The following is an 11245-nucleotide window of genomic DNA, read 5'->3' as shown; positions in this document are numbered from 1 at the left end:
TCACCACCCGCTTCCCTTCTCCTGTCATCCCCCTACCACCCGGGAAAAAAAGAGATTGCCCCCTCCTTCCACTAGCCCACCCTCCCACCCAAAGAACAACTTCTTCTGCGCAGCTTGTTTTCTAGGCAGCAGCGCTATTGTGATGTCATCGGGGGGCATTGTGACAAGCCGCCAGTGTTCCGTCTCTTCATGTTGTGCACAGTTCAAACGGAAAATACATCAACAGGCAGACTACAGAAAAGCTTACTATCAAAGGTTAGAGGGGGGCTTTCTCAGAGGGCTTTTTACAGTTTTTCTATTCCCAATTAGCCGTTTAAGTGTACTTATTGAAAGTAGTAATTCTTTCATAGGCCGCCCTTTCTTAGTATTTGACGTTCCTTATATTGCGGTATGAGGCTTCGCAGTAGGTTGCAAACATTCATCACCCATGACTGTCCCCAATTGAGCTCAGAAGCTCAATGTCTATCATGACCTCTCTTTTAGAATGTCCAAGAGCAAGCAAACTATTCCTCCAGGAGAGGGCGCCAACAGACTACTAAAGAGATCATCATTACTCAAAGAAAACCCCAAAAACCAATGCATGATAGGAATAAACAGGTAACTTTCTTTGGAGTGGAAGCGGAGAGATCGCACCAGATGCCAATTCTAGATGTTATCACACCTGTGGTCACTGCAGCAGCAGGTGAATCCACTTTGTCCAAAAGGGATCTATTCCATTCAATTGCAAATGATCTAGATAAGACAGAGAACTGCAGCACGGGGACATAGCCGAGTTGGTCAGGTTGAGTGGTGATGAGTTTGCTATTTGGATGAATAAAGAAAGTCAAAAGTGTGAAAGATAAAAAACAAAAGGAGGAAGTGTGAAAAGTGAATGGGCCAAATTGAGGTGCATATGAAGACGTATGCTTTCTTCCAATTCATTAAATCGGGCTAATATGAATCAGGTGAATTGAGTTCTGCTTTTGGAAACTGGGTTAAGAAGGGGTGCACCGTTCCTGGAGGTACTGCAATACCAGGTCAATGCGTGGAGTGGACAGAGCAAGCTCTTTTTCCATCTCCCTGTTCTAAAAATCCATTTAATATATGGTCCCCAGATAGGGGACGTATCAGATATTAAACTGATAAGAACAGATACTACACTTGATCTTAGCCAAAAGGCCGAGAAGCGATAACCAGAATTGGTTTGGGCCTCGAGTGGCACCCTGGCCTATGCCGGACACATCTTAGGGAGAGAGAGCGAGAGGGAGACAAACCCACGCCTACACAAGACATTTTGTCACCCAAGCCAACCCTTGAAAAGGCTGCTTTGCAGAGCCAAAACAAGAAGAATGGTGCGTTTTGCAGCCGCCGCCCACTGCAATGAATCTGAATAACTCCTCCTTTAGGGCGCAAGCAACTCCCCTCCCCCTTGCAGTCTTTCCAATTCACGATACAAAAAGACGGACAGGACAGGTTGCCTGACTTTCCGTCACTGCCACCCTTTGCCATCCTTACCCGTAGAAAGCCCTTTCATCATCCCCAAACCCTAATCTTTTCCCTTTCCTTCCCAGCCCCCAAACCCTGCCCTCTGTACCTTTCTCACCACCCGCTTCCCTTCTCCTGTCATCCCCCTACCACCCGGGAAAAAAAGAGATTGCCCCCTCCTTCCACTAGCCCACCCTCCCACCCAAAGAACAACTTCTTCTGCGCAGCTTGTTTTCTAGGCAGCAGCGCTATTGTGATGTCATCGGGGGGCATTGTGACAAGCCGCCAGTGTTCCGTCTCTTCATGTTGTGCACAGTTCAAACGGAAAATACATCAACAGGCAGACTACAGAAAAGCTTACTATCAAAGGTTAGAGGGGGGCTTTCTCAGAGGGCTTTTTACAGTTTTTCTATTCCCAATTAGCCGTTTAAGTGTACTTATTGAAAGTAGTAATTCTTTCATAGGCCGCCCTTTCTTAGTATTTGACGTTCCTTATATTGCGGTATGAGGCTTCGCAGTAGGTTGCAAACATTCATCACCCATGACTGTCCCCAATTGAGCTCAGAAGCTCAATGTCTATCATGACCTCTCTTTTAGAATGTCCAAGAGCAAGCAAACTATTCCTCCAGGAGAGGGCGCCAACAGACTACTAAAGAGATCATCATTACTCAAAGAAAACCCCAAAAACCAATGCATGATAGGAATAAACAGGTAACTTTCTTTGGAGTGGAAGCGGAGAGATCGCACCAGATGCCAATTCTAGATGTTATCACACCTGTGGTCACTGCAGCAGCAGGTGAATCCACTTTGTCCAAAAGGGATCTATTCCATTCAATTGCAAATGATCTAGATAAGACAGAGAACTGCAGCACGGGGACATAGCCGAGTTGGTCAGGTTGAGTGGTGATGAGTTTGCTATTTGGATGAATAAAGAAAGTCAAAAGTGTGAAAGATAAAAAACAAAAGGAGGAAGTGTGAAAAGTGAATGGGCCAAATTGAGGTGCATATGAAGACGTATGCTTTCTTCCAATTCATTAAATCGGGCTAATATGAATCAGGTGAATTGAGTTCTGCTTTTGGAAACTGGGTTAAGAAGGGGTGCACCGTTCCTGGAGGTACTGCAATACCAGGTCAATGCGTGGAGTGGACAGAGCAAGCTCTTTTTCCATCTCCCTGTTCTAAAAATCCATTTAATATATGGTCCCCAGATAGGGGACGTATCAGATATTAAACTGATAAGAACAGATACTACACTTGATCTTAGCCAAAAGGCCGAGAAGCGATAACCAGAATTGGTTTGGGCCTCGAGTGGCACCCTGGCCTATGCCGGACACATCTTAGGGAGAGAGAGCGAGAGGGAGACAAACCCACGCCTACACAAGACATTTTGTCACCCAAGCCAACCCTTGAAAAGGCTGCTTTGCAGAGCCAAAACAAGAAGAATGGTGCGTTTTGCAGCCGCCGCCCACTGCAATGAATCTGAATAACTCCTCCTTTAGGGCGCAAGCAACTCCCCTCCCCCTTGCAGTCTTTCCAATTCACGATACAAAAAGACGGACAGGACAGGTTGCCTGACTTTCCGTCACTGCCACCCTTTGCCATCCTTACCCGTAGAAAGCCCTTTCATCATCCCCAAACCCTAATCTTTTCCCTTTCCTTCCCAGCCCCCAAACCCTGCCCTCTGTACCTTTCTCACCACCCGCTTCCCTTCTCCTGTCATCCCCCTACCACCCGGGAAAAAAAGAGATTGCCCCCTCCTTCCACTAGCCCACCCTCCCACCCAAAGAACAACTTCTTCTGCGCAGCTTGTTTTCTAGGCAGCAGCGCTATTGTGATGTCATCGGGGGGCATTGTGACAAGCCGCCAGTGTTCCGTCTCTTCATGTTGTGCACAGTTCAAACGGAAAATACATCAACAGGCAGACTACAGAAAAGCTTACTATCAAAGGTTAGAGGGGGGCTTTCTCAGAGGGCTTTTTTACAGTTTTTCTATTCCCAATTAGCCGTTTAAGTGTACTTATTGAAAGTAGTAATTCTTTCATAGGCCGCCCTTTCTTAGTATTTGACGTTCCTTATATTGCGGTATGAGGCTTCGCAGTAGGTTGCAAACATTCATCACCCATGACTGTCCCCAATTGAGCTCAGAAGCTCAATGTCTATCATGACCTCTCTTTTAGAATGTCCAAGAGCAAGCAAACTATTCCTCCAGGAGAGGGCGCCAACAGACTACTAAAGAGATCATCATTACTCAAAGAAAACCCCAAAAACCAATGCATGATAGGAATAAACAGGTAACTTTCTTTGGAGTGGAAGCGGAGAGATCGCACCAGATGCCAATTCTAGATGTTATCACACCTGTGGTCACTGCAGCAGCAGGTGAATCCACTTTGTCCAAAAGGGATCTATTCCATTCAATTGCAAATGATCTAGATAAGACAGAGAACTGCAGCACGGGGACATAGCCGAGTTGGTCAGGTTGAGTGGTGATGAGTTTGCTATTTGGATGAATAAAGAAAGTCAAAAGTGTGAAAGATAAAAAACAAAAGGAGGAAGTGTGAAAAGTGAATGGGCCAAATTGAGGTGCATATGAAGACGTATGCTTTCTTCCAATTCATTAAATCGGGCTAATATGAATCAGGTGAATTGAGTTCTGCTTTTGGAAACTGGGTTAAGAAGGGGTGCACCGTTCCTGGAGGTACTGCAATACCAGGTCAATGCGTGGAGTGGACAGAGCAAGCTCTTTTTCCATCTCCCTGTTCTAAAAATCCATTTAATATATGGTCCCCAGATAGGGGACGTATCAGATATTAAACTGATAAGAACAGATACTACACTTGATCTTAGCCAAAAGGCCGAGAAGCGATAACCAGAATTGGTTTGGGCCTCGAGTGGCACCCTGGCCTATGCCGGACACATCTTAGGGAGAGAGAGCGAGAGGGAGACAAACCCACGCCTACACAAGACATTTTGTCACCCAAGCCAACCCTTGAAAAGGCTGCTTTGCAGAGCCAAAACAAGAAGAATGGTGCGTTTTGCAGCCGCCGCCCACTGCAATGAATCTGAATAACTCCTCCTTTAGGGCGCAAGCAACTCCCCTCCCCCTTGCAGTCTTTCCAATTCACGATACAAAAAGACGGACAGGACAGGTTGCCTGACTTTCCGTCACTGCCACCCTTTGCCATCCTTACCCGTAGAAAGCCCTTTCATCATCCCCAAACCCTAATCTTTTCCCTTTCCTTCCCAGCCCCCAAACCCTGCCCTCTGTACCTTTCTCACCACCCGCTTCCCTTCTCCTGTCATCCCCCTACCACCCGGGAAAAAAAGAGATTGCCCCCTCCTTCCACTAGCCCACCCTCCCACCCAAAGAACAACTTCTTCTGCGCAGCTTGTTTTCTAGGCAGCAGCGCTATTGTGATGTCATCGGGGGGCATTGTGACAAGCCGCCAGTGTTCCGTCTCTTCATGTTGTGCACAGTTCAAACGGAAAATACATCAACAGGCAGACTACAGAAAAGCTTACTATCAAAGGTTAGAGGGGGGCTTTCTCAGAGGGCTTTTTACAGTTTTTCTATTCCCAATTAGCCGTTTAAGTGTACTTATTGAAAGTAGTAATTCTTTCATAGGCCGCCCTTTCTTAGTATTTGACGTTCCTTATATTGCGGTATGAGGCTTCGCAGTAGGTTGCAAACATTCATCACCCATGACTGTCCCCAATTGAGCTCAGAAGCTCAATGTCTATCATGACCTCTCTTTTAGAATGTCCAAGAGCAAGCAAACTATTCCTCCAGGAGAGGGCGCCAACAGACTACTAAAGAGATCATCATTACTCAAAGAAAACCCCAAAAACCAATGCATGATAGGAATAAACAGGTAACTTTCTTTGGAGTGGAAGCGGAGAGATCGCACCAGATGCCAATTCTAGATGTTATCACACCTGTGGTCACTGCAGCAGCAGGTGAATCCACTTTGTCCAAAAGGGATCTATTCCATTCAATTGCAAATGATCTAGATAAGACAGAGAACTGCAGCACGGGGACATAGCCGAGTTGGTCAGGTTGAGTGGTGATGAGTTTGCTATTTGGATGAATAAAGAAAGTCAAAAGTGTGAAAGATAAAAAACAAAAGGAGGAAGTGTGAAAAGTGAATGGGCCAAATTGAGGTGCATATGAAGACGTATGCTTTCTTCCAATTCATTAAATCGGGCTAATATGAATCAGGTGAATTGAGTTCTGCTTTTGGAAACTGGGTTAAGAAGGGGTGCACCGTTCCTGGAGGTACTGCAATACCAGGTCAATGCGTGGAGTGGACAGAGCAAGCTCTTTTTCCATCTCCCTGTTCTAAAAATCCATTTAATATATGGTCCCCAGATAGGGGACGTATCAGATATTAAACTGATAAGAACAGATACTACACTTGATCTTAGCCAAAAGGCCGAGAAGCGATAACCAGAATTGGTTTGGGCCTCGAGTGGCACCCTGGCCTATGCCGGACACATCTTAGGGAGAGAGAGCGAGAGGGAGACAAACCCACGCCTACACAAGACATTTTGTCACCCAAGCCAACCCTTGAAAAGGCTGCTTTGCAGAGCCAAAACAAGAAGAATGGTGCGTTTTGCAGCCGCCGCCCACTGCAATGAATCTGAATAACTCCTCCTTTAGGGCGCAAGCAACTCCCCTCCCCCTTGCAGTCTTTCCAATTCACGATACAAAAAGACGGACAGGACAGGTTGCCTGACTTTCCGTCACTGCCACCCTTTGCCATCCTTACCCGTAGAAAGCCCTTTCATCATCCCCAAACCCTAATCTTTTCCCTTTCCTTCCCAGCCCCCAAACCCTGCCCTCTGTACCTTTCTCACCACCCGCTTCCCTTCTCCTGTCATCCCCCTACCACCCGGGAAAAAAAGAGATTGCCCCCTCCTTCCACTAGCCCACCCTCCCACCCAAAGAACAACTTCTTCTGCGCAGCTTGTTTTCTAGGCAGCAGCGCTATTGTGATGTCATCGGGGGGCATTGTGACAAGCCGCCAGTGTTCCGTCTCTTCATGTTGTGCACAGTTCAAACGGAAAATACATCAACAGGCAGACTACAGAAAAGCTTACTATCAAAGGTTAGAGGGGGGCTTTCTCAGAGGGCTTTTTACAGTTTTTCTATTCCCAATTAGCCGTTTAAGTGTACTTATTGAAAGTAGTAATTCTTTCATAGGCCGCCCTTTCTTAGTATTTGACGTTCCTTATATTGCGGTATGAGGCTTCGCAGTAGGTTGCAAACATTCATCACCCATGACTGTCCCCAATTGAGCTCAGAAGCTCAATGTCTATCATGACCTCTCTTTTAGAATGTCCAAGAGCAAGCAAACTATTCCTCCAGGAGAGGGCGCCAACAGACTACTAAAGAGATCATCATTACTCAAAGAAAACCCCAAAAACCAATGCATGATAGGAATAAACAGGTAACTTTCTTTGGAGTGGAAGCGGAGAGATCGCACCAGATGCCAATTCTAGATGTTATCACACCTGTGGTCACTGCAGCAGCAGGTGAATCCACTTTGTCCAAAAGGGATCTATTCCATTCAATTGCAAATGATCTAGATAAGACAGAGAACTGCAGCACGGGGACATAGCCGAGTTGGTCAGGTTGAGTGGTGATGAGTTTGCTATTTGGATGAATAAAGAAAGTCAAAAGTGTGAAAGATAAAAAACAAAAGGAGGAAGTGTGAAAAGTGAATGGGCCAAATTGAGGTGCATATGAAGACGTATGCTTTCTTCCAATTCATTAAATCGGGCTAATATGAATCAGGTGAATTGAGTTCTGCTTTTGGAAACTGGGTTAAGAAGGGGTGCACCGTTCCTGGAGGTACTGCAATACCAGGTCAATGCGTGGAGTGGACAGAGCAAGCTCTTTTTCCATCTCCCTGTTCTAAAAATCCATTTAATATATGGTCCCCAGATAGGGGACGTATCAGATATTAAACTGATAAGAACAGATACTACACTTGATCTTAGCCAAAAGGCCGAGAAGCGATAACCAGAATTGGTTTGGGCCTCGAGTGGCACCCTGGCCTATGCCGGACACATCTTAGGGAGAGAGAGCGAGAGGGAGACAAACCCACGCCTACACAAGACATTTTGTCACCCAAGCCAACCCTTGAAAAGGCTGCTTTGCAGAGCCAAAACAAGAAGAATGGTGCGTTTTGCAGCCGCCGCCCACTGCAATGAATCTGAATAACTCCTCCTTTAGGGCGCAAGCAACTCCCCTCCCCCTTGCAGTCTTTCCAATTCACGATACAAAAAGACGGACAGGACAGGTTGCCTGACTTTCCGTCACTGCCACCCTTTGCCATCCTTACCCGTAGAAAGCCCTTTCATCATCCCCAAACCCTAATCTTTTCCCTTTCCTTCCCAGCCCCCAAACCCTGCCCTCTGTACCTTTCTCACCACCCGCTTCCCTTCTCCTGTCATCCCCCTACCACCCGGGAAAAAAAGAGATTGCCCCCCTCCTTCCACTAGCCCACCCTCCCACCCAAAGAACAACTTCTTCTGCGCAGCTTGTTTTCTAGGCAGCAGCGCTATTGTGATGTCATCGGGGGGCATTGTGACAAGCCGCCAGTGTTCCGTCTCTTCATGTTGTGCACAGTTCAAACGGAAAATACATCAACAGGCAGACTACAGAAAAGCTTACTATCAAAGGTTAGAGGGGGGCTTTCTCAGAGGGCTTTTTACAGTTTTTCTATTCCCAATTAGCCGTTTAAGTGTACTTATTGAAAGTAGTAATTCTTTCATAGGCCGCCCTTTCTTAGTATTTGACGTTCCTTATATTGCGGTATGAGGCTTCGCAGTAGGTTGCAAACATTCATCACCCATGACTGTCCCCAATTGAGCTCAGAAGCTCAATGTCTATCATGACCTCTCTTTTAGAATGTCCAAGAGCAAGCAAACTATTCCTCCAGGAGAGGGCGCCAACAGACTACTAAAGAGATCATCATTACTCAAAGAAAACCCCAAAAACCAATGCATGATAGGAATAAACAGGTAACTTTCTTTGGAGTGGAAGCGGAGAGATCGCACCAGATGCCAATTCTAGATGTTATCACACCTGTGGTCACTGCAGCAGCAGGTGAATCCACTTTGTCCAAAAGGGATCTATTCCATTCAATTGCAAATGATCTAGATAAGACAGAGAACTGCAGCACGGGGACATAGCCGAGTTGGTCAGGTTGAGTGGTGATGAGTTTGCTATTTGGATGAATAAAGAAAGTCAAAAGTGTGAAAGATAAAAAACAAAAGGAGGAAGTGTGAAAAGTGAATGGGCCAAATTGAGGTGCATATGAAGACGTATGCTTTCTTCCAATTCATTAAATCGGGCTAATATGAATCAGGTGAATTGAGTTCTGCTTTTGGAAACTGGGTTAAGAAGGGGTGCACCGTTCCTGGAGGTACTGCAATACCAGGTCAATGCGTGGAGTGGACAGAGCAAGCTCTTTTTCCATCTCCCTGTTCTAAAAATCCATTTAATATATGGTCCCCAGATAGGGGACGTATCAGATATTAAACTGATAAGAACAGATACTACACTTGATCTTAGCCAAAAGGCCGAGAAGCGATAACCAGAATTGGTTTGGGCCTCGAGTGGCACCCTGGCCTATGCCGGACACATCTTAGGGAGAGAGAGCGAGAGGGAGACAAACCCACGCCTACACAAGACATTTTGTCACCCAAGCCAACCCTTGAAAAGGCTGCTTTGCAGAGCCAAAACAAGAAGAATGGTGCGTTTTGCAGCCGCCGCCCACTGCAATGAATCTGAATAACTCCTCCTTTAGGGCGCAAGCAACTCCCCTCCCCCTTGCAGTCTTTCCAATTCACGATACAAAAAGACGGACAGGACAGGTTGCCTGACTTTCCGTCACTGCCACCCTTTGCCATCCTTACCCGTAGAAAGCCCTTTCATCATCCCCAAACCCTAATCTTTTCCCTTTCCTTCCCAGCCCCCAAACCCTGCCCTCTGTACCTTTCTCACCACCCGCTTCCCTTCTCCTGTCATCCCCCTACCACCCGGGAAAAAAAGAGATTGCCCCCTCCTTCCACTAGCCCACCCTCCCACCCAAAGAACAACTTCTTCTGCGCAGCTTGTTTTCTAGGCAGCAGCGCTATTGTGATGTCATCGGGGGGCATTGTGACAAGCCGCCAGTGTTCCGTCTCTTCATGTTGTGCACAGTTCAAACGGAAAATACATCAACAGGCAGACTACAGAAAAGCTTACTATCAAAGGTTAGAGGGGGGCTTTCTCAGAGGGCTTTTTACAGTTTTTCTATTCCCAATTAGCCGTTTAAGTGTACTTATTGAAAGTAGTAATTCTTTCATAGGCCGCCCTTTCTTAGTATTTGACGTTCCTTATATTGCGGTATGAGGCTTCGCAGTAGGTTGCAAACATTCATCACCCATGACTGTCCCCAATTGAGCTCAGAAGCTCAATGTCTATCATGACCTCTCTTTTAGAATGTCCAAGAGCAAGCAAACTATTCCTCCAGGAGAGGGCGCCAACAGACTACTAAAGAGATCATCATTACTCAAAGAAAACCCCAAAAACCAATGCATGATAGGAATAAACAGGTAACTTTCTTTGGAGTGGAAGCGGAGAGATCGCACCAGATGCCAATTCTAGATGTTATCACACCTGTGGTCACTGCAGCAGCAGGTGAATCCACTTTGTCCAAAAGGGATCTATTCCATTCAATTGCAAATGATCTAGATAAGACAGAGAACTGCAGCACGGGGACATAGCCGAGTTGGTCAGGTTGAGTGGTGATGAGTTTGCTATTTGGATGAATAAAGAAAGTCAAAAGTGTGAAAGATAAAAAACAAAAGGAGGAAGTGTGAAAAGTGAATGGGCCAAATTGAGGTGCATATGAAGACGTATGCTTTCTTCCAATTCATTAAATCGGGCTAATATGAATCAGGTGAATTGAGTTCTGCTTTTGGAAACTGGGTTAAGAAGGGGTGCACCGTTCCTGGAGGTACTGCAATACCAGGTCAATGCGTGGAGTGGACAGAGCAAGCTCTTTTTCCATCTCCCTGTTCTAAAAATCCATTTAATATATGGTCCCCAGATAGGGGACGTATCAGATATTAAACTGATAAGAACAGATACTACACTTGATCTTAGCCAAAAGGCCGAGAAGCGATAACCAGAATTGGTTTGGGCCTCGAGTGGCACCCTGGCCTATGCCGGACACATCTTAGGGAGAGAGAGCGAGAGGGAGACAAACCCACGCCTACACAAGACATTTTGTCACCCAAGCCAACCCTTGAAAAGGCTGCTTTGCAGAGCCAAAACAAGAAGAATGGTGCGTTTTGCAGCCGCCGCCCACTGCAATGAATCTGAATAACTCCTCCTTTAGGGCGCAAGCAACTCCCCTCCCCCTTGCAGTCTTTCCAATTCACGATACAAAAAGACGGACAGGACAGGTTGCCTGACTTTCCGTCACTGCCACCCTTTGCCATCCTTACCCGTAGAAAGCCCTTTCATCATCCCCAAACCCTAATCTTTTCCCTTTCCTTCCCAGCCCCCAAACCCTGCCCTCTGTACCTTTCTCACCACCCGCTTCCCTTCTCCTGTCATCCCCCTACCACCCGGGAAAAAAAGAGATTGCCCCCTCCTTCCACTAGCCCACCCTCCCACCCAAAGAACAACTTCTTCTGCGCAGCTTGTTTTCTAGGCAGCAGCGCTATTGTGATGTCATCGGGGGGCATTGTGACAAGCCGCCAGTGTTCCGTCTCTTCATGTTGTG

At 46.5% G+C, this 11245-nt stretch overlaps 7 non-coding genes across 7 annotated transcripts; all 7 read right to left on the bottom strand.

The window, feature by feature from the left end:
• Nucleotides 1-979: 979 nt before the first annotated feature.
• LOC142277681 (U2 spliceosomal RNA) lies at nucleotides 980-1170 on the bottom strand. Its single transcript, XR_012740803.1, has one exon. It is a non-coding gene; the product is annotated as a U2 spliceosomal RNA (small nuclear RNA).
• Nucleotides 1171-2557: 1387 nt separating this feature from the next.
• LOC142277680 (U2 spliceosomal RNA) lies at nucleotides 2558-2748 on the bottom strand. Its single transcript, XR_012740802.1, has one exon. It is a non-coding gene; the product is annotated as a U2 spliceosomal RNA (small nuclear RNA).
• A 1388-nt stretch (nucleotides 2749-4136) lies between these two features.
• LOC142277679 (U2 spliceosomal RNA) lies at nucleotides 4137-4327 on the bottom strand. Its single transcript, XR_012740801.1, has one exon. It is a non-coding gene; the product is annotated as a U2 spliceosomal RNA (small nuclear RNA).
• A 1387-nt stretch (nucleotides 4328-5714) lies between these two features.
• LOC142277678 (U2 spliceosomal RNA) lies at nucleotides 5715-5905 on the bottom strand. The gene has a single exon (XR_012740800.1). It is a non-coding gene; the product is annotated as a U2 spliceosomal RNA (small nuclear RNA).
• A 1387-nt stretch (nucleotides 5906-7292) lies between these two features.
• On the bottom strand, nucleotides 7293-7483 carry LOC142277677 (U2 spliceosomal RNA). Its single transcript, XR_012740799.1, has one exon. It is a non-coding gene; the product is annotated as a U2 spliceosomal RNA (small nuclear RNA).
• A 1388-nt stretch (nucleotides 7484-8871) lies between these two features.
• LOC142277676 (U2 spliceosomal RNA) lies at nucleotides 8872-9062 on the bottom strand. The gene has a single exon (XR_012740798.1). It is a non-coding gene; the product is annotated as a U2 spliceosomal RNA (small nuclear RNA).
• Nucleotides 9063-10449: 1387 nt separating this feature from the next.
• Nucleotides 10450-10640, bottom strand: LOC142277675 (U2 spliceosomal RNA). Its single transcript, XR_012740797.1, has one exon. It is a non-coding gene; the product is annotated as a U2 spliceosomal RNA (small nuclear RNA).
• Between the last annotated feature and the right edge of the window lie 605 nt (nucleotides 10641-11245).

Source organism: Anomaloglossus baeobatrachus, unplaced genomic scaffold (genome assembly GCF_048569485.1).
Source record: "Anomaloglossus baeobatrachus isolate aAnoBae1 unplaced genomic scaffold, aAnoBae1.hap1 Scaffold_4127, whole genome shotgun sequence".
NCBI classification, from domain to species: Eukaryota; Metazoa; Chordata; class Amphibia; order Anura; family Aromobatidae; genus Anomaloglossus; species Anomaloglossus baeobatrachus.
The sequence above is the reverse complement of the archived record's forward strand: the minus strand, read 5'-3'. Positions and strand labels throughout refer to the sequence as shown.